Here is a 25,225-nt window from a genome sequence, read left to right on the forward strand (position 1 = left end):
ACCAAAAGTGCAGAGCTGTTAATTTAACCATCTTTGTTACCTTACAATTCTTTCTATAAATCAAAGAAATCTAAATTAGACACCATTGTCTTTGCAAAATAACATGGTAGCAATAGATTTCACAGCAATTTTCACTGAATTCTTATTGAATTTCAGAATATTTTATCCCATTTTAGCTAATTCTTAAGAAGACTTTAGGAAATAATCACTTCCTTTAGTATACATAATGCTTTCTGAAATTTGCTTCATAGGAAAATAGATTAAAAATTAGTAATTAATAAGTCACAATTGCCCCTTAAGGTTAGTCATCATTATTTTTATTCATTCTTGCAAAGTTGTAAACTCTATTTGACTGAATTAACAGTTCCCAATATCACATTTATCAGCTCCAGGAATTAACAGAATATTGGCACTGAGGATGAAGAACTGGTGTAATTGTTTTGGTAACCCACCATCTTTACAATCCGGACGTAGATGAAAACATAGTTTTGGATTTGGATATGGGTAGGAATACTTATTGACACCTGCATCATTTTCAGCTGTATTTTTGAATTTAGTTTCAGAACAATGTATCTGACATAACTTATAACTTGGGACAATCACTGGTGTCTCTCTGAGCCTCCTTTTCTTCATCTGCAACATGTGCTCTACTGCTAAGAACAGGTGTGGGGCAAACAGGATAACACATGCAGAAGGGCTCTGAGGTAGGAGCTTCACTGTAGAAATTGTGAAAATTAATAAAGGAAAACCTCACTTAAAACGGAGTCAGGAAGCTCCTTAGGGGAGGTCTACAGGACACAACTTCCCTGAAGCTTACTTTACAATTTGGACAGGAAGTGCAACTACTACTCCAGCAGGAGGAAGAAAGATTTTCTCCTTGCCCAGCAACAGCCCAGCCAATGAGAAGCTTCACAGCTCAGCCAACGAGAAGCCATCTCCACCCCAAACTCTTACTTTCCTCCAATGAATTTTTGTTCAAAACAGCCCCTCCCAACCCCCTCTTCTTCTCTATAAAAGCAAGCTCCCCTCCCTTATTCTCTGGATTTGCCTGTGGTCTGCCATAGTTTGCATTTAACAAATTGCAATTCCTCTGTCTACTCTCGAATAAACTCATTTTGCTGGTAGGATAACTGGCTATTTTATTTTAAAGTTCACAAAATAATATACCTGCCATTTCTTGTTTCCTCCATTTCCATTATACTCTCTTATATCTGGCAAATTCCTCCACCTTTGCTTAATTGGTGAAGAACCTTAAATTTACAGTTTCCGTAATTCTAAACTGGTTCCCACACCTCACACACATTATTCCCGTTCTTTGGGTATCATGCTGCTAGGGGCTGGAAGAGTGGTACAAATACCACCAGGTAACCCTTTTTTGAACCACATGCACTTTGTGTTCTGAGTTATGTGCATATAGAAATGTACATGTACATACTTATATTAAAATATGGCAATAAACTAAACCATTAAATATTGAATCAATATTTAAATTAAAATATGGCAAATAAGGATGGGCAACTGATCCACATGCTAAAAAAATCTTTCTGAAATGCTTCTATTCACAATATTGGTTTATATTCATTGATAAGCTGTCCTTATGCTTAAATTAATCTGAATTTGCCTACTTATATTGTGTTGATTTACAAATCATCTCAAGTTTAGGAGCTCAAATTTCAATAACTATAAGTAACCCAAGATTATGGTAATAAATAAAATAATCTAAAGAAATCACAAGAATCTTTTAAAGATGCTCTACTACCATCATGCAAGAAATTATTTTAATTATGAAAACTTTAAAAAAAAATTATTTCTACTTCTAACCATGACAGAACGTGCCTTGGTCCTTGACTTGCCGTCTCACCATAAAAAGCAAGAATACTGGAAAGCATGAAACAACTCTTTTCAGATATCGGGAAAACACACAATGCAGGGCTGTGATCCTCAGGAAGAAAACAAAAGAAGAAAACACTAAAATCTCTCCCTTTTACTGACGGCATTTGCTCTCCAAACCCAGAGCAGGGACGGAGAAATAAGCAAAGATGGGAGTTCAAGGAGACTGAGGCGTCTGAATTTTAGCACTTGTACTGAGAAGCTTGGAAACAGTCAATGTCTCAAGGGAAAAACTGGAATATTTGATTCACTTCTCGTGCCTCCCTTCTTTCTGGGATCTTGATGTTCCTCAAACCCAGGTGCTTTGGCAGAACCAAATTCTAATTTTTGTCTCTCCAGATCTGAAAAATTGTTTAAAGCTCTCCTGACTCCCCTGCCTTTTAGGAGCTTCTCAACCTGCTTTGTCTCTCCTCTCCCACCAAGAATGAGCAAATGTCCTATGGGGCATATGGGGTAAAATGAGAAAGCAACCTGCAGAATGTCGAGGCCCGACTCAATTGGTTTCCCTACACATTGGAAATTTGGCTTCTCACTATTGCCTTAATTTTCATTTTCCTACTAATATATAATAATTCTAAGCAATGAAGTTTGTCTCCCAAATACATTAGTAAAACTTGGCAAGAAAAACAAGGAGATGGCAGAATATTCTCAAATTTTAAAACCTGAAGGTCTGGACCAAAAAAGAGGACTATCAGGTTGGGGTCGAGATAACAGATACGGCCAGAGTAATGACTAACTCCAAAGCTAGCTTCACTGAAGAGAAGGCATTTTAAAGATTGAAGAAAAATCTTGTCAGAAGATCCCAGAAAAGTTCTAATTTTCATTACCAGTTAATAAAGTTATTGATACAGAAGTGTACAGAACAGAACATGGCTCTTGTTTATTTTCCTTGCACTTTTTGGCCTGGGATATGGGTTTTAAATAGACATTGTCTGTACCACCTTCATTAAAATAAACAAAATATTTGTAAAAACCATGAAAGAAGAAAGGAAGGAAGGGAAGGGGAGGGGAGGGAAGGAGGGAGGGAGGAAGGAAGGAAGGAAGGAAGGAAGGAAGGAAGGAAGGAAGGAAGGAAGGAAGGAACTCTGTGCCTTTATTGGCCAAGCAGGCCACCTGAGTGAGATGAAGTGGGAGGTGTGGGTGGCCCCGGTGCCTGGCTGGCCATGGTTCCCGGGCCTGTAGGTGATGAGAACGCACCTAGGTAGTGGCCAGTCATCTCTCGCTAGGTTTCTACCTGGCTGAAGGTCTTGCCATTGTAGACGCCCACCATCTCCAGCAGGACGACCATGTCTCCAGGTGCATCTTCAGCACCTCAGGCCTCTCCCCGGCAGCGCCTCCTTCCTGGGCTCGCGCAGGCGCGTCAGCGGAAGAGCCGCCTCCACGGCAGGGCGGGTTTAGTGGCTGCGGCTGCACCCGCTGCTCCAGCTGCTCCTAGAATGTGACCCCGGCTGGGCGAGAGCCGCCCCGCGGTAGGTGCATTTGCAGAAGGTCCGCTTCTTCTTCGGCTCTACTTCCACCATCTTGTCGGTTCTACTTTTCAGAATGTTGGTTTTCCTGTACATAAAGGAAAAGGTACGAACATATTCTCTCTCTAAATATTTTTAATTTTAACAAAGAAATTTTTATTGTTTTTAGTTTCGAAAAGACAGCTACAATCAAAGAAACTCTAAACTGGTCCTGTCCAATAGAAATATAACAAGCCACATATGTGATTTTCACCTTTTCGTAGCCAAATTTTAAACCGTAGAAATGAAACAGATGAAATTAGTTTCAATAATATATTTTTATTTAACCCAATGTATCCAAAATATTATCATTTACACGTTTAATCAATATAAAAATTATTAATGATATACCTGTCATATTCACTACAACACAATAATGTTGATGCAATGGTTAAGGTGAAATGTACTCCCACTAAAGCAATCAAGATTTATGAAAGAAAAAATGTTTTAGGTGCTTCAGTTTTTAAGTTAAAATTAAATAAAATTTAGAATTCACTTCCTCCATAGCTCTACCCATATTTTAGTGCTCAACAGCTTCGTGTGCTTAGTGGCTGCCATCCTAGACAGCACAGTTCTAACCTCACTTGTTGATGGAAATTAGTGATTTTCAACGGAGGCTGCAGATCGCTGCCAGAGATGTGTTGGTCAAAGAAATATCTCCCTCAAAAGAGAGGCAGTGTTGAGAACGACAAGATGAATTAGTCAGTTATAGCTCTGACTTTAATTTTCAAAAGAATAAGTAAGCTAATTAAAATAATTATGAACAATGCTGTTGATCTTAAAATCAATTCTCTTGTCATCCTGCCAAATAACAGTATTTCAAAATCTTTCAATCTAAAATCCTATTTTCTTACTGAAAAACATTTACCCTTTAGCATTTTTACTTTCATATTCTCACTGTACAAATTATTGCATTTCATCAAGACCTCAGAGCATGAGCCATTTCGTATACTGTGTCATCAGCCTCCTAGTGACTGCACTTTTGTCCCTTGTTGAACCTGTGGTCCATCACTTTCAAATACTCTCCACCCGCAACCCACAACTGCTTTGTTTTCTTGTCCTCCCACTACACTGGATCTGTACATCACTATCAGGAAATCACTCCAAACATTTGCTCTCCTGCTTTTATATGCAGACCATTAAGCACTGCTGGGAAAAATCATACCTCTGTACCAAATAAGTTTTCTCTGTTCAAGTTCACTCAACAATCCTTCTATTTGTTCTCGTCTGTCAACTCCATCAGCCCTTCTACATGGCAGAGTCTCCAACTCTTACACATTTTTCTCTATTTCTCCATTTTGTCCCCATGCTCATGCGCACCTCCATGCCCGTCTTTGATAGAGAAAATGTATCTTTTTAAGTTACAGCAAAGACAAAAGCCAAGTAGCAGAAATTCACTCAACCTCTACCTCCACCCACAAATGAACTGATCTTCATATACCACTTTCCCTCCTTCTTTCATATCTCACTGAAAGAAGGGCCAAGTTATCTGTTCAGTTTACTTTGAACTTAATAGAACTTTGAACCTCCTCAGAGACCTTTTTCCTCAGTATCTTTCTTTCTTTTATTTTTTTACCTTCAGTGTATAATTATCTCTTCTGTGTTAAAAAGAAAACCTCCCAGCATTTTTTTTATTTTCCCATGTATATTATCCTATCTTTCTCCTTTCTTCACATTTGTCCCCGAGAAAAACATTGTCTTCTCACATTGTGTGACTTTCTTTATCTCCCGTTGATTCCTAATTACATTTACTCCTGGCTTCTTTCCCCACAGTCCACAGAATCTGGTCTCAATGAGGTCAAGGTTATTGTCTCTAGTGCCAGATTCAGTAGACGTGTCTAAGTACTTTCTTCACCTGATCTCCCTCTGTGCCATCTGATTAATTCCCCTTTCTTCTCTTGGCCTTCTTAATGCTGCTCTTTGCTAGATTTTTCCCAAATATTCTGGTCACTTCTTTTCAGTCTTTGTTATCACAGCTTTTTCTGATTGCATGTTAAGAAGTTACGAATTTTAGTAATATAAATTTCTAAATAACATTCTCAATATTATAATATGAAAAGTGAAAGTGGTGGTTTTCTTCTGAAAATCATTCAGCCTATTGACTTGATGAAAAGACAATTCACCAAGCCAGGTGAACTGATTTGCTTTACTCGGGAGCTTATACTCTTGAAAATAAAGCCTCTATTCTTCAAATGTGTCCTGAGAGAAAGTTATGTAAAAACCTTAATAGCAATATAATCAGACTGTTACCACACAATTGCACCATAAAGAATACCAGTCATGGATATAATCATGGAAAATTGCCAGACAATTGCAACATTAAAATGCATCAATCATAGACATAATCACACAAATGACTACAATCAGTAGTAAAATTTAAAGCAATTACAACTTTTAACGGAATTATTATGTGGGAAAATTATTTAAATAACAATACTGTGTTTCTAACTTTTACATAAATTCAAGAGAATGTCTTTGATACATGAATGCCTCCCCAGTAGAAGGGCACTTCTGCGCTAACCTCCAATTTCTTTCAAATGTCCTGGCCGCTTAATTGTTAATGTATCTGAATGTCAAGTCTCAATTCCAAAGAAAGAGAGCTCCTAAAATGTAAGAAATAAGGTACACTCATATTAGAAAATTGTAATTGTGTCCTACAGGAGAAAAAACTGATTTCTAAATATTATAAGGAGATGACATCAAAATGGTAAGCTGTTTAAATAATTTTTCAAATGTGACTTTCTAGCTGTTGCCAAGACATGAGAAATTAGTAACACTGTGTATATAAAGCAAAAATGTAACTTAAGAGAAAAGCAAATGCCCAGAAGCTCATAAAACAAAAGCATGCAGTCACCCTATCTACTCATGTTTAAGATGATGTCTTAAATCATTTTCTTTTTAAATTTTTTTTTTGTTTTTTGCTTTTTATCTTCTTTATTCCTATTCACAGAGGTCATAACAAACTTAGATATATTTAATTCAAGCCTCCCTATTTTTGACTAAAATGAAAATTCTGTTCAGTTGAAATTAACCAGTGCAAAATTGCCACAGGCACGTTCCAGCCAGAGAGTGCCTGGGTGTCAGAGCCCTCTGCCTGTCTAAAAGTCCCACATCACACTCCAGTGTTTTCTCCAGGCAGGCAGCCCATCCTTTGATGAGTTGATTCATCCTTCCGATCTTCCTGCCTCTGCCCTTGACCTGAGTACTGTGGCTAAATACACTAACAATACTTAAATCTTCAAAACTAGAGAAAGTTAAGAAGGCATGAAGGGCGGTATCAACTTAGAGACAATAGACCCCACAGAACACTATTGCAGAACACAAGTTGGCCCAAACTTGTCAAAAACTCTCTCTCAAACACAAAGCCTAGAAAATAGCCAATTATTTATTTAATTATCACATATATTATTTAAAATGTAAATATCTATGAACGTTTTAAATAAATTTTTTTTCATCAAGACATCTAGCAAAGAATCCAAAATGCCTTACTGATGCAGTAACTTTCCCTAAAAATATCTGAGTTCTTCACCCAAGAAGAAAGGAAAGGTGTATGTGAATATGGCAGGGCAGGAAAAGCTATAACAAAACTGTTATGTTGTTATAAGCTCAAGACCCCTGGGACAGAGGATCGCCAGAAAGTAGAATAAATGACCAGAAGGAATGGTTCCAAAGACAAGACACAGCTTAGGTCAAGATAATTCACATCAATCTTGCATCAAGCAATAAGCTAAAAATGTGTATTTTTGCCTCTTTCGCATGCATCCTTCTCCAATTGAACCCATATTCCCACAGCCCAAATCAAAGCTATTACTCTTATTGTCAATTCAGCTACATGATTGCTAAATGGACTTTCTTGATCTACCTTGAGAAAGTACTGTTATGTAAGAAATAAGCAGGTAGGTAATATATAGCATATAAACAAATTAGTTGCAAATGACCAAATTACTAGGAAACTCTTGTTTTAAATTCTACACTGTCAGAAAGAAATTCCTTTAGCTATGATTTTTATTTCAAAAAAAATTAAAATAAACTGAGATATTTTGCTTTGAAAAATTAAATATAAAGCCTTGTACACTGAAAACTGACACATTAAAAAAACCTAATGTCTGAAAGTTGGAAACATGAATGCTTCAGAGGCCTTCAAATGAAAAAGGCAATTTAACTCACTTTCCTCTTTGCCTGAATATTGGTGCAATATTATTTAATGCCACTAAACCAGCTTGTCAGTTTTTTCATGTTACTTTCCATTGGCAAATGTATAATGTGTCCAGTCTTTTATGGAGCTCTGCTTATATGCCAGGCACTTTACCAAATGCTTTGCATATGTTATCTCATTTAATCCCTCCAACAACCCCTTTAAAATGCAACTTTTTCCCTATTTTACAGATTAGGAAATTGAAGCTCGGAAAGATGAGTACAACTAATTGCAGGAAAGGTAGAATAAAATCTAAATCTGTCTGACTCCAAAGCCAGAATGCTCAACCTGTGCAATAAATGTCCTCCCTAAATGACTAAGGTAGATCAACTTGCATCTAGAGAAAAAATAATTCAACTTCCAAAAGTACATTGCAATGTAATTCAATACAGGAATTTCTAGTAATTTGAAAGAGTTAATAAGCTAAGGTAACCCAAATTGAGCAATATTTTACTAAGTTACTAGCCAGTTCTCTTCAAAAACCCCAAGGTTGTAAAGTACAAAGAAATTCTGAGGAACAATTACACATTAAATAAAACTAAAGAAATATGACAACTAAATATAAGGAGTTATCCTGGAGTGGACTCTGGACTGGGGAGGGGGGCGGTGTAAAAAGTAGCTACAAATAACATTATTAGGACAGAAATTTAAGTGTGGAGTATGGATTAGACAGTAGTATTATATCAATGTTAAGATTTCTGATTTTTATAACTGTACTGTAGTATATAGGAGGTTTTTGTGCTAATGTTGCAGCTCTAAGTTTGAAATTATCTCAAATCGCAGCAAAATAAAAAGTGGCTGATAGATAAAAGCAAACAATTAAAATAAGTCAAATAGGAAGAAAACAATCAGATTGATAACACTTCATAATTTTTATATTCTGACAAATATATATACTAGGGTGAATAAGGAAGAAAATGAGTAAATACATTGTTTTAAATTTTTCATTATTTGAGGGAATAATACTACGTATTCCCTGTAGAATTCCTCCAGGGGCATTATAGTTGATTAGTATTACTTTTTTTTTTTAATTGGAAAGAGTCTTTCAGAGTCTTGCGTAAGAAGATTTGGCTACTACTTTAAGAGTTTATTATGCTCATGCTCAAGTAATCTTGAATTACAATATAAATCCCTTGAAAGAATATTGATAGTCACATAACTACTATATAAATTCATTGCCACAATATTTTAAATATTCTCCCTTGATAGTCTTAGTCTCCATATAATATAGAACAATGCTGATATTTTAACAAGAATGGAAAGAATACTGATTGCTACTACCTTTGAATGATACGTCACTTCCAGCAAAGGCTCAAGATGAGAAAAGGAAAGAAAGCTGAAACTAAAGACTATTTTCCAAAACTATACAAACATAAAAATGTAAAGATATACCTCAATTTGTTGCTAGTAAAGTACAGCTAAGTGCATTCACTATCATTTTTTTTAAGGTTTGAGGTAAATATAAATTTTTTTTCAGTAAAAAAAAGTCATATGAATGTTGGTAATATATTTTAAACATCTCTATTTAGGAAACTCAGAAAACAATTAGACTGTATAATCATATCTGAGTTTAGTAAAGGGTCTGAGTGTAGTAGAGGGTACTCTGTAAAAGTACACATACTAGACTATGTGCTCTAAAATTATCTTTTAAAACAAAGTTTTGACTGGATTTTGACTATTTTATATCTTTCAAAAAGAGATATAGGAAGCAAATATGTCAAAATGTCTGATAGATCTGGGTACAGGGAATAGATATCTCACTATTTTCGGTAAGTTGGTTTTCCTTCAAAATTAATTTTTTTTAAACTTAATAGTTTGTTAGAAGAGTTTTATTGGAAAATGAGGTGGTATTAGGAGAAAATGACTTTTTATTCCCAAATCTTTGTTTTAATTTTCTACAAAACACTGGTGTTTGTAAAATCAGGAATCCTAGGTTTAGTCAGGATCTTCAGTCATCTGTGTAATATTTTTAACCTCTCTAGGCTTCCTCATCTATAAAATTATGATATCTTAGAATCCTTTAAACTCTGAAATTGATTCTCAGACATACTATAGAAACAATAGCAAGAGAATATTGTTAAAGCCAGGATTGTTGGGTTTAGAAATCTTCCAAAACTAACTTAAGTAAAAATAAAATGGAGACAGGAGAGGCAAGAAGTTTCGGCAACTCTAAGTGAACTGTAACCAGGACCTGAAAAGCAAAGACAGCTAAGCCCTTGCCTCTCTCAGGAGCTCTCTCGCTCTCGTTTAGACTACATACTTTCCTCTCTTCTTCTCTGTGCATGTCTCCTTCATTTTTGTCTTTCTCTGAAGACTGGCTTGCTCTTCTTTTCCATGCACGTGACCACATATGATGAGGTCACCAAAACCTCACTGTTATATGACTTCATTGACTGAATAGCCAACTAGGGATTTTGGATCTCAAATTCAAATTCCCAGGAGAGAGACATTTTGTCTGACTATCTGTTGCCATGCAACTGTGATCTCTTGGGTCACGGCCCAGTCCTCAGGGCTGTGGAGGCACATTTGTTCTAGCACAGATCCAACAATCAGTGAGATTTTGGGAATCAGAAAGTTTCTGCAAGGTAGGAACAAAAAGAGTGTGATAAGGTATGACAGTTAATAATGAGGATTATGAAGAAAAATAAAAGGCCAACCTGAGAGTGAAAATCACCCTAATAACAAAAGCCATTGTAAGAAGAACTTTAAGAAAGGTGGTTTGATATGTCGACTATGTAAGAGGTTCGATCCATAAGGCAATAACCTATATAACAGCAGTGAGTTCTTCTGATTTCATAGGGTTTTACCACCACCTAAGAATTCCACTGTGTGCATTAGAGAAGAAAGCATTGAAATACCTATCAGGACAAATAATAGCCCAAATACTTCAATCCAACAATCCTTCATTTTCAGCCTTCCAAAGATCTGTGGGATGCTTTCTAGGTTAAGATGCCAAGCATTAACCCATTCTTGAAATTCTTCACTTTATGTAAAGAGATCCACAAGAAGGAGTATAAAGATACGAGTTACAAATGGAGGTCATATGCTTTCATGATGTAGAAGAATAGATAAAAGAGTTCTCCCAATAGGATGATGAAGAGAAAAGTATGGGGGTAAAGGGGCAGATATGTATGGTGACGGATGGCAAGTAGACTTTTGGTGGTGAACACGATGCAGTCTATACAGAAGTAGAAATATAATGATGTATATCTGAAATTTATATAATGCTATAAACCAATATGACCTTAATTTTTTAAAAAAGAGAAAAATATGAAGGGAATAACAAATTGTTCAGTGAGAAAGGGTATAAAAAATGTACAGGACTGGTCCAGAATCTTGGGAAAGCTGTCTACTCAGCTGTCGTCTCCTTCAATTCCTGGAAATCTTACTTTCAGGTCACCAGTTGGTGTGCAGGTCCAGTCAGGGTTTAGTGGTGTCTTTAGATGTAACTTTTGAATCCAAGGGTCTATACCTTGGAGTCTAGTGACACAAGGGCTGGTTAACAGTAGCTGATAAGTTTCCTTCCAGTGAGGTTGGAGGGAGTCTTTCTAAAGGTGTCTTTTCCAGTGTCTACAGGAAAGTTCTGGGCTGCAGATTATGATGTCTGGTGTTTTAGTCTCCCGGGAGTGCACTGTGGAAAGACTGTTCTACCAAAGTGTGATTATTCTCTATGGATTTGATTAGGACTTTGCCAAATTGACGTATATCCCCTTTTATCAGCTGTGGATCAAAGGAAGTAGGGGCTAGGTGCATTGAGCATCCCATTATAAGGAGAACAGATTCTTATTGAACTTATGCAAATACGTATATTGTCATGAAACTAAGAATATTTAATAAGAATTTCAGAATTCTAGAGGGATCAGGTATGGAGAAAAAGATAAACGCTTCAACCTTCGCTGCAAAGATACACTTTACCAAATTGCTGTAAGTTATAGATTGCTTAAAAGAGAGGAGAAAAGAGGGTCCTTTAAATCTGGAAAACAAAATATCAAAGCAATCAGTTTCCCATTAGAATTTTAGAAATTCCCACCCAGTTCAGTGTTATGATTTGATAACCCAAAGTTATCAAAGACCTGTACTCTAAAGTACTTGTCAAAGTCTTTTCTATGAATCTCTTTGAAGATGAAGCACTTTTGCAGCCACAGTTCTTTGGCAAAGCCCATCAGAGTAAAGCAAAAACTGTCTATAAATGACAAAAGACTCTAAAATGCCCATTATTAAAGATCTGATGAGCAGTCATTATAATGCAATTGACAAAGGAATTTGGTTATTTTGGGGACATGCAATATTTTAAGATAATAGTTGGAGTTTGATGATGTTATATTAGGACACATCCGATTTCCAGGAATTTCGTGTCATTTCTGGAGCACTAACAATATGTACCTACATAGATATGATGTAAAGAAGACTTAGTATTACTTCTTATTTGATACTTCCCATGTAATTTAACATATCAAATAAACCTAATTAGGTTAATATCTCTCAGGTCAAAAAGACTGTATTTAGAATTTGATTCAGGGATGTTGGTTAAAAATATCAAAAGGTTTTAAAACATTTAATCCAAAAGATTCACAGATTTTTATGAAACAATATTTAATTATCCATTTAACCAAAGCAACAAAAAGATTTTAAGGGAAAATGCAGAAGGTTACATAGTTTTAAGCAAAACCCAGTTCTTTTTTTTTTTTTGTGAGGAGATCAGCTCTATGCTAACATCTGCCAATCCTCTTCTTTTTTGCTAAGGAAGACTGGCCCTGGGCTAACATCCGTGCCCATCTTCCTCCACTTTATATGGGCCGCCTCCGCAGCATCGTTTGCCAAGCAGTGTGTCAGTGCGCGCGGGGGATCCGAACCGGTGAACCTCGGGGCCCCACAGCGGAGCGTGTGCACTTAACCGCTTGCGCCACCAGGCCGGACCCAAAACCCAGTTCTTTTAATATTGAGAAAATTCAGCTTTTCTAAGTAATCGAAGACCTAATAAAGACAAAACAGAGAATCTTTGTTTTCTAGGCAAATTACATTAAAGATAAAGAAACTTTCTTTAGAATTTCTTTTTTTTTTTTTTTGTGAGGAGGAGCAGCCCAGAGCTAACATCTGATGCCAATCCTCCCCTTTTTTCTCGAGGAAGATTGGCCCTGAGCTAACATCCATGTCCATCTTCCTCTACGTTATATGGGACGCCGCCACAGCATGGCTTGACAAGCGGTGCGTCAGTGCCCGCCCGGGATCCAAACCGGCGAACCCCGGGCCGCCACAGCGGAGCGCCCGCACTTAATCGCTTGTGCCACCGGGCCGGCCCATTCTTTGTAATTTCTTATTAAGAGCAGATCAATAATCTGAGAAGACTTTGTCCTTTTAATAAAGGACTTTGTTCTTTGTACTTTTAATTAACGTCCGAATTTTAATTTTACACCAGTGTACTTTTGATATTAAAATTTATTTTTCAATAAATTCACTTTAATCTTAGCCAGCTTGACCACACATTAAAATTTCTTTTTAAAGATTCCTTTTTCACAGTCTTCTACAATTTTTTATGTCTTGTTTTGTCCTTTTTTTTTTTTATTTTGGAACAATCATTTTATTTTAGAACAAAATTACTTTCTTTTTCCTTCAACAAAATTCCCTCTTCATTCTTCATATCTTCTTTCACTGAAAATACATAGCCTACTTTTCTTGCTTACTTTTCATTTACAGTCATTCTCTCAATTTCAAAAACTTATAAAGTTTATCTAGAAAAGAAATGAAGCAAAGCAGTTGTTACAGAATAATTACAGATTTTACCTTGGAGGGTGGCGTAATTGTCTATGCATTACATTAAATGAATATAAACTCCTTCCACATAGTACAAAGTAAGCCATATGCTTTTTGGATATTATAGAACGAGATTCACTTGGGTCTATAGGTTCATCCTGACATTGCTCTGCTACACTGTTCATGATAGAATAGGCGGATAGAACAAGATCCCCACATTGTTGCTGAAGACGGCTGCTGTAAGTTGAGTAGGCAGAATAAAGATTTGAAAGATGGAACAACAGCGTCTAAACTGATGGCAGGGCTATAAATATCTGGGAAGCCGTCACCAGAATTCCCAGCATTGTAAGTAGTTATAAGAACTGGGGGAAGTTCTTTTGAACAAAGATTGTTGCCTGGCTGTAAATCTGAAAAAACAGGCAACAGAGTATGAGCCTGTCAGAGAATGAGTACAGCCTGGCCTTGAGGAGTTATCCTTGTGTGCCTACAGGACAGCAAGGGTGGTGGTTCTTGTATTGGCCTCTCCATCTGGCTGCACAGACCTTTCTGTTGCTCAATTTACTGTAGTATAAGAGCAATGGTTTTCAAACATGTTGAATCATTCCACAGCAAGAAATCTAGTGTATATCATGGTCCAGCATTTGCCTATATATATAAAACCATATAAGTATCTGAAATAAAAGTTTAACAAACTGATATGTATTTCCTATGCTTAATATATGCCATATGTGCCTTCTATGTTGCATTTTATGAAATTATTTTCTTTTATTTATATATAATAAATAAATTTATAATAAATTTATCTATGAATTATAAATAAAGTTGAAGATATGTATTATCCATTTATCTATATTGATAAATGTAGATACCATGTACATGTTCTGTTTAAATAAACATTAATCATAATTTCTCAATGGTCTGTGACAACAGTTTGAAAAATAAAAAGTTACAGTGAATCCTTCCATAGTAGGAAAAAGCTCTCAAGAGAATCCCATTGCTTCTCATCTTTCAGAGGCTCCTGCTGCTTTGCCTGCACTCTCTCAGCGTCAATGCACACAGTTTGCACAGAGTTAATTTATGTTTATCACTCTAAGTGTTCTGACATTTTCTCTTTGGTTCACCTTATATTCTCAGCTCTTCTTCCAACTTTTTTAACTCTTTGCTTTCCAGTGAAAACTAGGAAGCATGAAATTGTGAGCTCTCAGATATTATAAGCTCATCTATTAGTATCCTGTAGTAGATTAGCAAACCCATAAACAAATTTCATAATTTCTAGAAGCATATTTCTCTTTACAGCAAACTTTTCAATGTGGCACAAAACATGTCTATTGGTGGACCCAAATATTGTTTGTTTCCCTGTATGTTTAGCACTCAATGTCTCAGTGACTATCCTATCTGGAAATGATTTAGATATTTAATTGATATCCATTATTTAGTTTAGCTTAGTGTAAACTTTTATCTTATTTACGTTTATTTAAACACTTGTTTTTAACAATTATGTTTGGATTAGACATTAAAGAGTTAACCATCATCTTAAGTTATTTTTCTTGTTGACAAATTCTGTAACAGAATTATTTGACTAGTAAACAATTATTTGATTAGTAAACCCAGATAGAAAAACTTGTATGCTTGTATTTCATTCAGTATTGATAACTCTAAAGACATGCCTGATCTCAGACAATGTGAACTTGAAAGACATTTGGGTTAGTTTCTATATTTCTGAGAATTTTAGGAATACTTAATATATATAAATGTTTAATTTTGGCAATACCATCCAGAGGTAGAAAAATACCATACATATATACGTGTGTATATACATATGTGTGTGTATATATATATATACATACGTATATATGTATATATACACACACATATGTATATACATACAGAGAGACACAAAGATCTTTAAAATTTTTAGCCATGTCTCAGGTACAAAACCCAAAAGAATAGTTGAATCTAAATTGTGTTTCTGGCAGATGGACTAAGTAAAGTTTACCTGCTCAGAAGGCCAAAGACTTTTACTAAAGATTTTTTTTATTTGCGTGCTGTGAGGACCATTTTATAGCTGTTTTTGAAGTCATTTTTTCTTTTAGAAGCTTCTGCATAGGAATCAAAGAATGCATTCCATTGTCTCTGAGAGGTTTGGAATCCTCTCTTTTAAGGGTGCCCCTTAAGGTGGACTTATCCAAAAGAAAGTTTCTCCAGAATGGCTGTTACAATCCCAAATTATCCAAAAGTTCACCCATTTCCAGAAAGGCACAAGATCCTGGTCCATAGACCAGGTGGAACCTATCTTGCCTTTGGATTCCCTAAAACTTCTTTACTACGATAGGCCTTCTTGTTCAACAGTGCCTAAAACACTGGAATCACGTTTCCCCGCCTTTTGAACAGGATGGGGCACTTCCCAGGACACTTCAACATACCAATCAAAATAAGCTTCCCGTTCCACTTGCTTGGTTTTAGATCTCTTATTTTCTAACTGTGCATGCAAATAAACTAATTTATATATTTCAAAAGAGCCCCATTGGGGCCAAGCAAGTTTTAAATCATCCTTGGTATACCAATGCCATTTCTCTAAAAATTGATATGCAGAGGGCCCATAATTTTTTAACATAAATCCAGCAGGCATCCCCAAAGAGAGCTGAATCCCTGTAGCAATAGACTGCATACTTCCTGCTACAAGTATGGACTCACCAAAAGAGGAAGTAAATTCTCTTAAACTAGTTCCAAAAGACACCCAGATAAAAGCCAGAACCTCAACCAAGGTGGAGGTTCAGAACTGAGAGGACTCACCTGGCCTGAGGCTGTCAGGGAGATGACAGAGCACAGGAGGCTCACACAGGGGTCTTGCTCCAAACCAACAGCAGCCCCAGAAATCGGTGGAAAGTCGCTTCACATCCCATAGCTCTAACACCAAATATGCCAACTTATTAAAAAAAAGACAACTGTAAAATAGAAGAGTAGCATTTATTTGGGGTCTTAGAATTGCAATTCAAGGAACACAGTTCCAGCAGCAGCTGGAAAGTCCAGACTTTTTATTAGCAAGAAAGAAAGCCCAGAACAGTTCCCTCCATTGTTTGTTAAGGAGGGTAAATTTCTGCTACAGTTTATTGGCTTACTCAAGGGCATATGGTTGCTACCAGAAAAAGTATGTTTTTGGACAGTCCTTCAGAAAGTTCTGTCTCAGCAAATAACTCCCTTTTGGCAAGTCAGCATGGTCAGCACAGTTTCATATTTTTAACAAGGTGAAGTCCAGGGTACAAAATGGAGTCACCACTGACAATTCATTTCATAGGTGCAAGGCTAAAGAAACTTCTCTCGAGTCTGATCATAGAAGGCCGTATAGACAATTCATTATAATCAGTCTGTTATCTCCTTAGGCAAGTCCTAAATATGGCATGAAGTTTGGGCCTATCTATTGAAGACGTGGTATACCCCTTTCTGTTCTGTTCTCTACCTAAAGAATACTGTGGTAACAAGTTCTATAGATAGTTACATTTAAATGAATAAGGTTGCTTGCTCTGACTAAGACAATTTGTTAAGCATACGAGACCATTACATGGGTTCAGAACCCATCTATACCATTCACTAACTGTGTTATAGTGGTGAAGTTATTTAAACTGCATAAGCCACAGTTTCCTCACCTGTACAAAGTATTAATACTAGCAGTTATTTAATAGGGGCTATGCAGAGCAATTTAGCACAGTGCCTGACACATAGTATGTATTCAAAAGTTGATTTCTTGAAAAATAATTTGTATAATGGCCAAAATAGTGTTTACGTAAATAAGGTTCAGTATAATAGATCACCAATACTTCTAAAATAATTTAGATTAGAATGTGTAAATCATTGTATAATTTGATATTTCCCACAATAAATTTATCATGGAAATAGTGGTCATATTTAGCTTTCTGCATTTTTTTACATAAACGAGGAAATAAGTTCATTTTCCTTTCTTCTTAATGGAATGTTGTACCTTACATTTTCTTATGTTGTTTTGTGTTATTGTGTTCTTTTTTTTTAATTGAGGTATAATTGACATATAAAATTATATTAGTTTCAGGTGTACAACACAGTGGTTTGATATTTGTATATATTGCAAAATGATCACCACAATAAGTCTAGTTAACAACCATTATTATACAGTTACAAATTTTTTTTCTTGTAGTGCGGACTTGTAAGTTCTTTATTAGCAACTTTCAAATATGCAATACAGTATTATTAAGTACAGTCAACATGCTGCATATTACCCCGTCTGGCCCAGTCATCAAGGCTAAGGAGGCACAATTTCTAATGGACAAGTTCTCCCAAAAGAGGAAGAGAAGTGGGGAGAAAATAATGCTCAATTCCTTTGCCTCTTCATGTGATCCCTAATAAGAATACAGTTAAATAATTTTTAATACTTTCTTGGGCACTATGTTTCGTAAGGGGAGAATTTGGTACCAGCTTTGTAAGTCTGTAGAACCAGAAGGATCAGCATTAACTGGTAATTGATATTGCCTGTCCACAAATGTAAGATCTCAAATTTTAGGAGTTGAATCTTTAGAAATAATTAGAGAGCTAAGTTCTCTGTGCTGTGACTTTCTTCCCAAAGACGTCCTACAGTTACTCTAATCTAGAGAGAAAAATCATTAAGAACTCTACTGAATGTTCTAAGATTATTATCTTTCAGATACTTGTTCTAAGATGATCCTATAATTTTTATCTTATTCTAAGATATTTTCAAGATTATTATCCTTCATATTCTTAGGATATTCTTATTATTTTATCTCCCATTAAATACACTTATATTTTAGTGGAATTTGTTATGTTTATTATCTGTGTCAGACACAATTGGTGGTTTAATCAACAATCGTCTCATACCCCTTTTGTGTTTTTTAAAAGAACACAGAGTTTAAATACCTGGTGGTCCGGGACAAGAAAATATTTATTTATCTAAAAATAAATCTTGGTAAACTTATATATAATTTTATGAAATCTGGACAAGGAGACATGAAGGAAAAATACCAGGTTTGTGGCAGTGGGGGAAGTTAAGGTCCTGAGAAAGTTTACCTTACTCCCTCAAGAAAACGACATTCTTCTGGCCTTTGCTATTTCTTACAGAAGAACATTCTTGTCCAAATGATTTAGACCATAAGACGGCAAATGTGAAAACAAAATTCAATATGACAACGTGAAGGGTAAAGTAACCTGTGCCTTTGAGAACAATAAGTCACGGAATTAACCCAACTTGGCCTTTTTGTAATGAGAGATAATAAATCCAACCTATATTTAAGCCAGTGTTAAGTTGTGTCCTCTGTTATTTGAAACTCATCATTCTATCAATTTTATCCAAGTAGCGTATTCTCTTAAGTATTTTAAACAGTTTTTGCTTATCTTTTTCTTTCCTTGTATAATTTTTATTTTACTCCTTTCATTTTGTATCACTACTTCTGAGGGAGAAGAGCACATAGGGAAGCAGGAGGCACACATTTGAGACTTCATGGTGAAGGGCAAGATGTAAAAGAAAAAGAAAATTTATTTTTCCAAAGGAAGAAAAAAAGACATGATAAAAAGAGAAGACAAATCAAAGCCTCTTTCCCTGAAAAGAGTAGTATCCATTAAATAAACTGCACTTCAAAATATTAACAGAAGAGAGAACTCTTGAACAGAGAAACCTAATTAGCCATCTGAAAGTCTTGTATGTAGACATTTGTTATTGCCAATCCAGAATAATTTTTTTCAAATACTGAATCAACTGAAAATTGCAGAGTACTTCCATATGGACCTAATATAAAAAGAAAACAAGAAAAGGAGAATCAAAACATCTCAACTGATAAAATTCTCTCTAATAAAAGAGCTAACAAGGAAATTAATTAATTAACTAAATAATTAAAGTAAAACCTTTAACACAACACTCCAAACTGAATTAAACAAGCTTAAGTAAAAACTTGCATTAAAAAACTTTGAATTATAAATTCCAAAATTTAGAACAGAAATGGACATCTAAGTTCATTCACTCTGAAAATAAGTTTTCAATATTAAGATAAATATTAACATGTGTTAATATTAGCTACATTACAGAGTGTCCAAGAGAGAAAAGCTTAAACTTCAAAGTTAATAAGGAAGATTTAGGAAAGGCATTCTAACAACTAAGACAAACCAAAATTGAAATAATGAAAGAAACAAAACGTTCAGAGAGAAATTGATCAATATAGGCAAAGAAGATAAAAGACAGGCATAGTTGGAGATGTTAAAGACTAAAATAAAATAATTGAAAATATTTTAAACCATAATTCAAAAAAATTCAGAAACAAAGAAGTCCCGAAGCTATGTAATTGAAGAGATCACCATATACTGAAAAAAATATGCCCTTTAATGTTTAGCTTCAATATCTTTCTTTAAGCGTAAAGAAAATTATCCTTGGAATATTCGTGCAAAAAGACAAAGTCACGTATCAATGAAAGAAAATCTGATGACATCAAAATTCTAGACAAGGACGTTGAAACCAAGACAAAGGTGGGACCTTTGTTCCAATAACTCAAGGAAAGAAAGTGTGAGCTACGGGTGTTAAATCAGCAAAACTGTTTTTCAAGTGTCAAGTCTATAGAAACTGTTTAATCCTGTAAGAACTCCAGGAGTACTGTATGAGCCCTTCCTGCAAAATCAATCACAGGACAAGCTTACTCCACTCAAGACGTGATTGAAGAAACTTGAGCAAAAGGACTGATTTTCAGCCCTGAATATATTTAACTGTAGGTCTAAGATTAAAACAGAGGTGGTAACAATGGTTGAAGAACAAGGGTGAGAACAAGGATAAAACAGCAATTGAAACAGAAGGATTTAAAATATTATGAGAAGACTGTGCAAAACTTTATGCAAATAAATGCCAAAACTTAGATGAAATAGATAATATCTCAGAAAAATGTAATTTATCAAATTTGATTATAATAGAGACAAAAAGTTTAAACAGATGATTTGCATATGACAAAGAGAGAAAGAGAGAGAATGGAAAGGCAGAAAGACAGAAAGAGACACAGAAAGAGTGAGAGAGTTATTAAAGAACTACCCAATAAAAAAGCATCACATCCAGATGATTCCATAGAGAATTCTATCAAAACTTCAAAGATTAGATAATTCCAATGCTGTATAAATTGTTACAGAACGTAGAAAATTAAGGAACACTTTAAAATATTTTTAGAAAGCAAGAATAGCATTGATTCCTAAACTGAAAAAATTTAGCACATACCAATTTTGTTTCTTAACATCAATCTAAAAATCTTAAATAAAACATTAGCAAACAAAATCTAATACTACATTAAGAAAAGATATAGCATCATTAATTGAAGTTTATTTAATAAATCTAAAGATAGAAATTCATTTGTAAAACTCACTATATTGATAGATATAAAAGAAAAATACATAATTATCTCCATAGATGCTAAAAAGCCCGTGATAAAATCCAACACCCGTTTCTGATTAAAATTTATTCAATAATATAGAAATATACACACATACATATAACATTATATACTCAGCCCTAAAGCCAGCATCTTAATGTGGAAGAAAAAGAGATATACCCATCAAGTTCAAGAATAAAGCATGAATACTTTCTATCTCCACTATTATTTAACAATAAATTAGAGGTATTGCCCATGAAATTAGATTAGAAGAAACAATTAGAGGCACGAGAATTGGAAAAGAAAAAGAAACCCCAAATGAATCAGTGATCTAAATACACAAATTAAATCTATGCAATTACCAGGGAAAAATACATGGTATTCCTTGATAAACTGGGTGAAAAAAAATTCTACCTATAACTCAAAATCCTGATGCAATGAAAGGAAATATTGAAAAAAAATTCTGTATGACATCCCCCCAAAAAAACATGGAAATAAAATTGATACATAGAAAGGAAATTATTTGTATATATCACAGGTAAAAAGTGATCATTCTAAGTATTTAAAGAACATTTTAAATTACAGGGGAAAATACCAAAACCAAATAAAAATAAAGGCAAAAGATATAAATGGCTTGCAAAAAGAGACACAAGAGACATACAAATGACCTTTAAACATATGAAAAGACATTTAACTTCACTCATGATAAGAGAATTTCATATTTATCTCACCTATACTAAGATTCCATATATTCTTTATCAGATTTATAAAACACAAAAGTTTGAGAACACTTTGTTTGAAGGCTTTGGAAACAAGTACTTTCATATATTGCTGATATAAATACAACATAGATTCAGCTCTCTGGGAAGAATTTGGCAGTATCTAACAAAACTTCAAATTTAGGAATTTACTGTTAAGATACACTTACAAAAATACAATTAAAAAATGTAGCCCATATAGAGGAGATTGACTGAATAAATGACTGTTCACCACAAAATGAAGTTCTATGCAGTTTTAAACCAAAATATGAAGAAAATTTCTATGAACTCATATGCAGTGATTTTCAGGACAAGCTCTTTAGTGAAAAAAAAAATTAAGTTCAATAAAGTACCTATAATGCACTCCTTTTTTGGATAAGAAAGAATGAGAAGGAATATTTAGTATATATTGCTTTAATTTTGAAAAAATAAGTACAGGAAGTGAAAACCTGAAGCCAATGAAATGACTACCTGCAGGGGGGTGAGTGGCAATGGCTTGGAAATGGATAGAAAAAAACGCGGGTCCCTTGGAGAAATATTGATTCCGGGGCTAAGGCAAGGAAAGTACAAGGTAAGACTAGAAAGTCTTCTTGTTACAGAAAGTAAGGAATTTCTTTTAAAAATTATAGGTACATATCAAAAGGATCCTGGAGCATGCATGAATAGGCTCCCACTGGCCAAATGGGGAATGGCTTGGCTATCAATCTGAATAAGAACATAACACACTGCAATAAGAAAGGAACCTAATATGTATATTGCTATTAAATAATAGTAATTACAAAGTGAGGAAAAGGAAAAGCTCTACTTTATGGACAAATATCAACTAACATGTTGAAAAAATTATAGAAATTAAAATTTATTCTTTTTCACCTATCATAGTAATGACAGAAAGAATCAATGGAAGCTAATAATTAGTGGATTTATGAACACAATATTATGTCCTCATAAACTTTCCCCCACAGATTACTTACTAAAAAGAACTTGTGCAGTGAGTAAATCTGAGAGATGACACCTTGGAGAAATGATCAAGCCATATTTCACCAATAATGGACGAAACTGACATCATGTTCTGTACAGAGGACGCAAAAATCACCTGTGTAGTATGCCTGGCAAAAATGTTTAACTCCAGTCAAATCATGAGAAAAACCTTAAATGAATCCAATTGAGGTGCATTCTTCCAATTTGGAACCATATGAACTTTTTCTATTTTGAGAATCTTACTCTGTCAAGATGATTCTCCCTTGCTTCAATTAGTTGTAATAAATTTAGCTTTGATTTACTAACAATTAACAAAGCTTTGCTTTATTAGTCAACTAAAGAGAATAACAACTGAATGCAATGCGTTATTCTTCATGTACTCTGGATCAAAAAACATCTGTTAAGAATTCTGTTTGGACGATTGGAGGAATTTAAATATGGACTATATATTAAATAATTGTATTTTTAAATGTTATATTTTCTGATTGTGATAATTTTATTACAGTAATGTAGAAGAGTATCCTTGTTTTTAGAAGGTACATGCTGAAGTATTTGAGAAAGAAAAAGCAAATGTGGTAAAATGATGTCCTTTGATGAATTCTTACAACTCATATAGATTTTAATTTTTCAAAATAAAAAAATTGGAAAAAATAATGCAGAAAACTAGATAGTGATACTAATAGAATTGTACTTTAAAATTTTAGTTTTTAAAGTTCTTCAAAAATTAGAAGATTTCTAACATTTGAGTTTCTTTTGTTCTTTGGTTTTTACACTTTATTTCTATATTAATTGATAAATTTATATAGATTTCTTATTTTCCAAAACTGATTTTAAAAGTTTGGCATCTCAACTGAAAAGTGATTTTTAAGTAGTCTTGGAAAAAGCTCCATGGTTATTTTTGAGTTCTTTAAAAAAAAAAATCATGTTAAAAATATTGAGATTTTGCTAGCTCACTAACAATTCAACCAAAATACTTTCAGTTTAGCATATGTTAAAACATTTATGAGAAATGGTCATTGACCAAAATGTAAAAATATCACTTTTAACCATCAGCATGTCTCCTTCTTTTGCTTACTTCATATGACTCACTTAATGGATAAATTGCTCATGCCCTTTGTTTCCTGCTGATTAGAAGTTGCTACTAGCACGACGTATATGAGAAAAATAGCAAATGTTTCTCAGAAACCCACAGAGCAATGTTTTTCCAACTTTGCAGAACATTGCCAAAAATATCTATCTGAACCACAGGCACCTGGAATGGGTATCAGAACATATCACAAAGTTTTAAATCAACATAATCTCATTTTTCACTTCATTATAGAAACTGCACACTTGCAAGGTGGTCAGTTGAGGAGCATAGCTACCAAGACCATCTAAGCAAAAAGAATATCCAGTCAGATTTGTGAATTTTTGTGCTAAGAAAGTTTATGTAAAAATATAGAGATTGGCTTCTATTCTGCAGAGGCAATGATCGAGGCAGTGTGAAGACAAAAAAGTTTTGGAGCTTTCTTTATGATCAAAAAAAGAATTCACAGTTACTGCTTGGCATACAGGAAACTTGACCTGGGATACTGTAAAAAGCCAGCTGAAAAGAGAAGCAACCAACGGAAATACCAGAGTCATTATTGAAAAGTAGATTGTAAGAGGCGTAAGGACAGAAGAGTTAACAAACCAAATTGAAAAATTGTGCCTATTTCCTTTGAGTATTTCAAAATTAATACTTTATGAACTTTATGACCTATTTAGATAAACCCAAAGAAGGATTCAGTAGATGATGGCATGTAGTTTGCCAAAATATTCTGCAAATTTAGTTTTGTCTCATGTCTGTGTGCTTCACAATTACTCTTGTCTCTGTCATGAAAACATGCTTCCTCTAACATCTACTCCTCCTTTAACACCCAGGTTATGACCCTGGTATAGAAGTCTTCTCTGAGTAGTCTTGACTGCCCATCTAAATAATCCTATATCACATAGCGCATTCCTCTTTCACAGTGTCCTGGAAGTATTGATCTATTTGTTTGTTTTGTCCAACACTGCCTTCAATAAAGGGGTTTGTGTTACTCAGTTAAATCCTTAGCACGTTATCTAAGGCCCCAGTAAATCTCGGTTGAAGGAACGTGTAAATGAATGAGTGGACAAATGCCTCTCTATGCTGCCATACACCTGTGCCAAAAGGGCCTCTAGTGCCGATGTCACCAGTAAACACTCTAGGATCTAAGACATGTAAAAGGTGGCTTCACTCTGCTCAAGGTCCTCTGCACAAGTAAGGAACGTCATTCTCTCTTTCTTTCTTCACATTTCTCTTGTGTGGATCCCAGAATATTGGTGAGTTACGGTACCAACGCCTAACAGACTTCTTAAGGAAGTAGCTATTTGAAATATATGTTTTAGTTTCCACTCCTCTGTACTCTGGCACAAGAACCTGGGATAAAGAGAAGGGGGAAAGAAAACCATTAGGGCTAAAGGTTAATATGATCAACACAGGCCCCAGATGGCCAATCTTCTTTAACCTCAGCCTATTCTCAGATTTATTTTTCTGACTCTTTTTTTATTAAAATGAACTTTTCTTTAGAAGGCTCCTTGTATCTCATGCAAATAGGCTCCTCCAATCATGACCACACATAAATGACCTTGTGTGACTATTGTTTAGGTTCATATTCATATTCTACTACCAGAAGTGGTATTATTAAATACTGTGTTTACGTTCACAATTGACAAAGCACTATCATTATAAGATTTACGTTTATATTTCTCCTTTCATAATGAAAG

The 25,225-nt window shown here is 34.7% G+C and overlaps 1 pseudogene; it reads right to left on the reverse strand.

Moving 5' to 3' along the window:
- Positions 1–583: 583 nt before the first annotated feature.
- Positions 584–25,225, reverse strand: part of LOC131403107 (uncharacterized) — an 89,210-nt pseudogene continuing 64,568 nt past the window's right edge.

Source organism: Diceros bicornis, unplaced genomic scaffold (assembly GCF_020826845.1).
Source record: "Diceros bicornis minor isolate mBicDic1 unplaced genomic scaffold, mDicBic1.mat.cur scaffold_55_ctg1, whole genome shotgun sequence".
Lineage (NCBI taxonomy): Eukaryota > Metazoa > Chordata > Mammalia > Perissodactyla > Rhinocerotidae > Diceros > Diceros bicornis.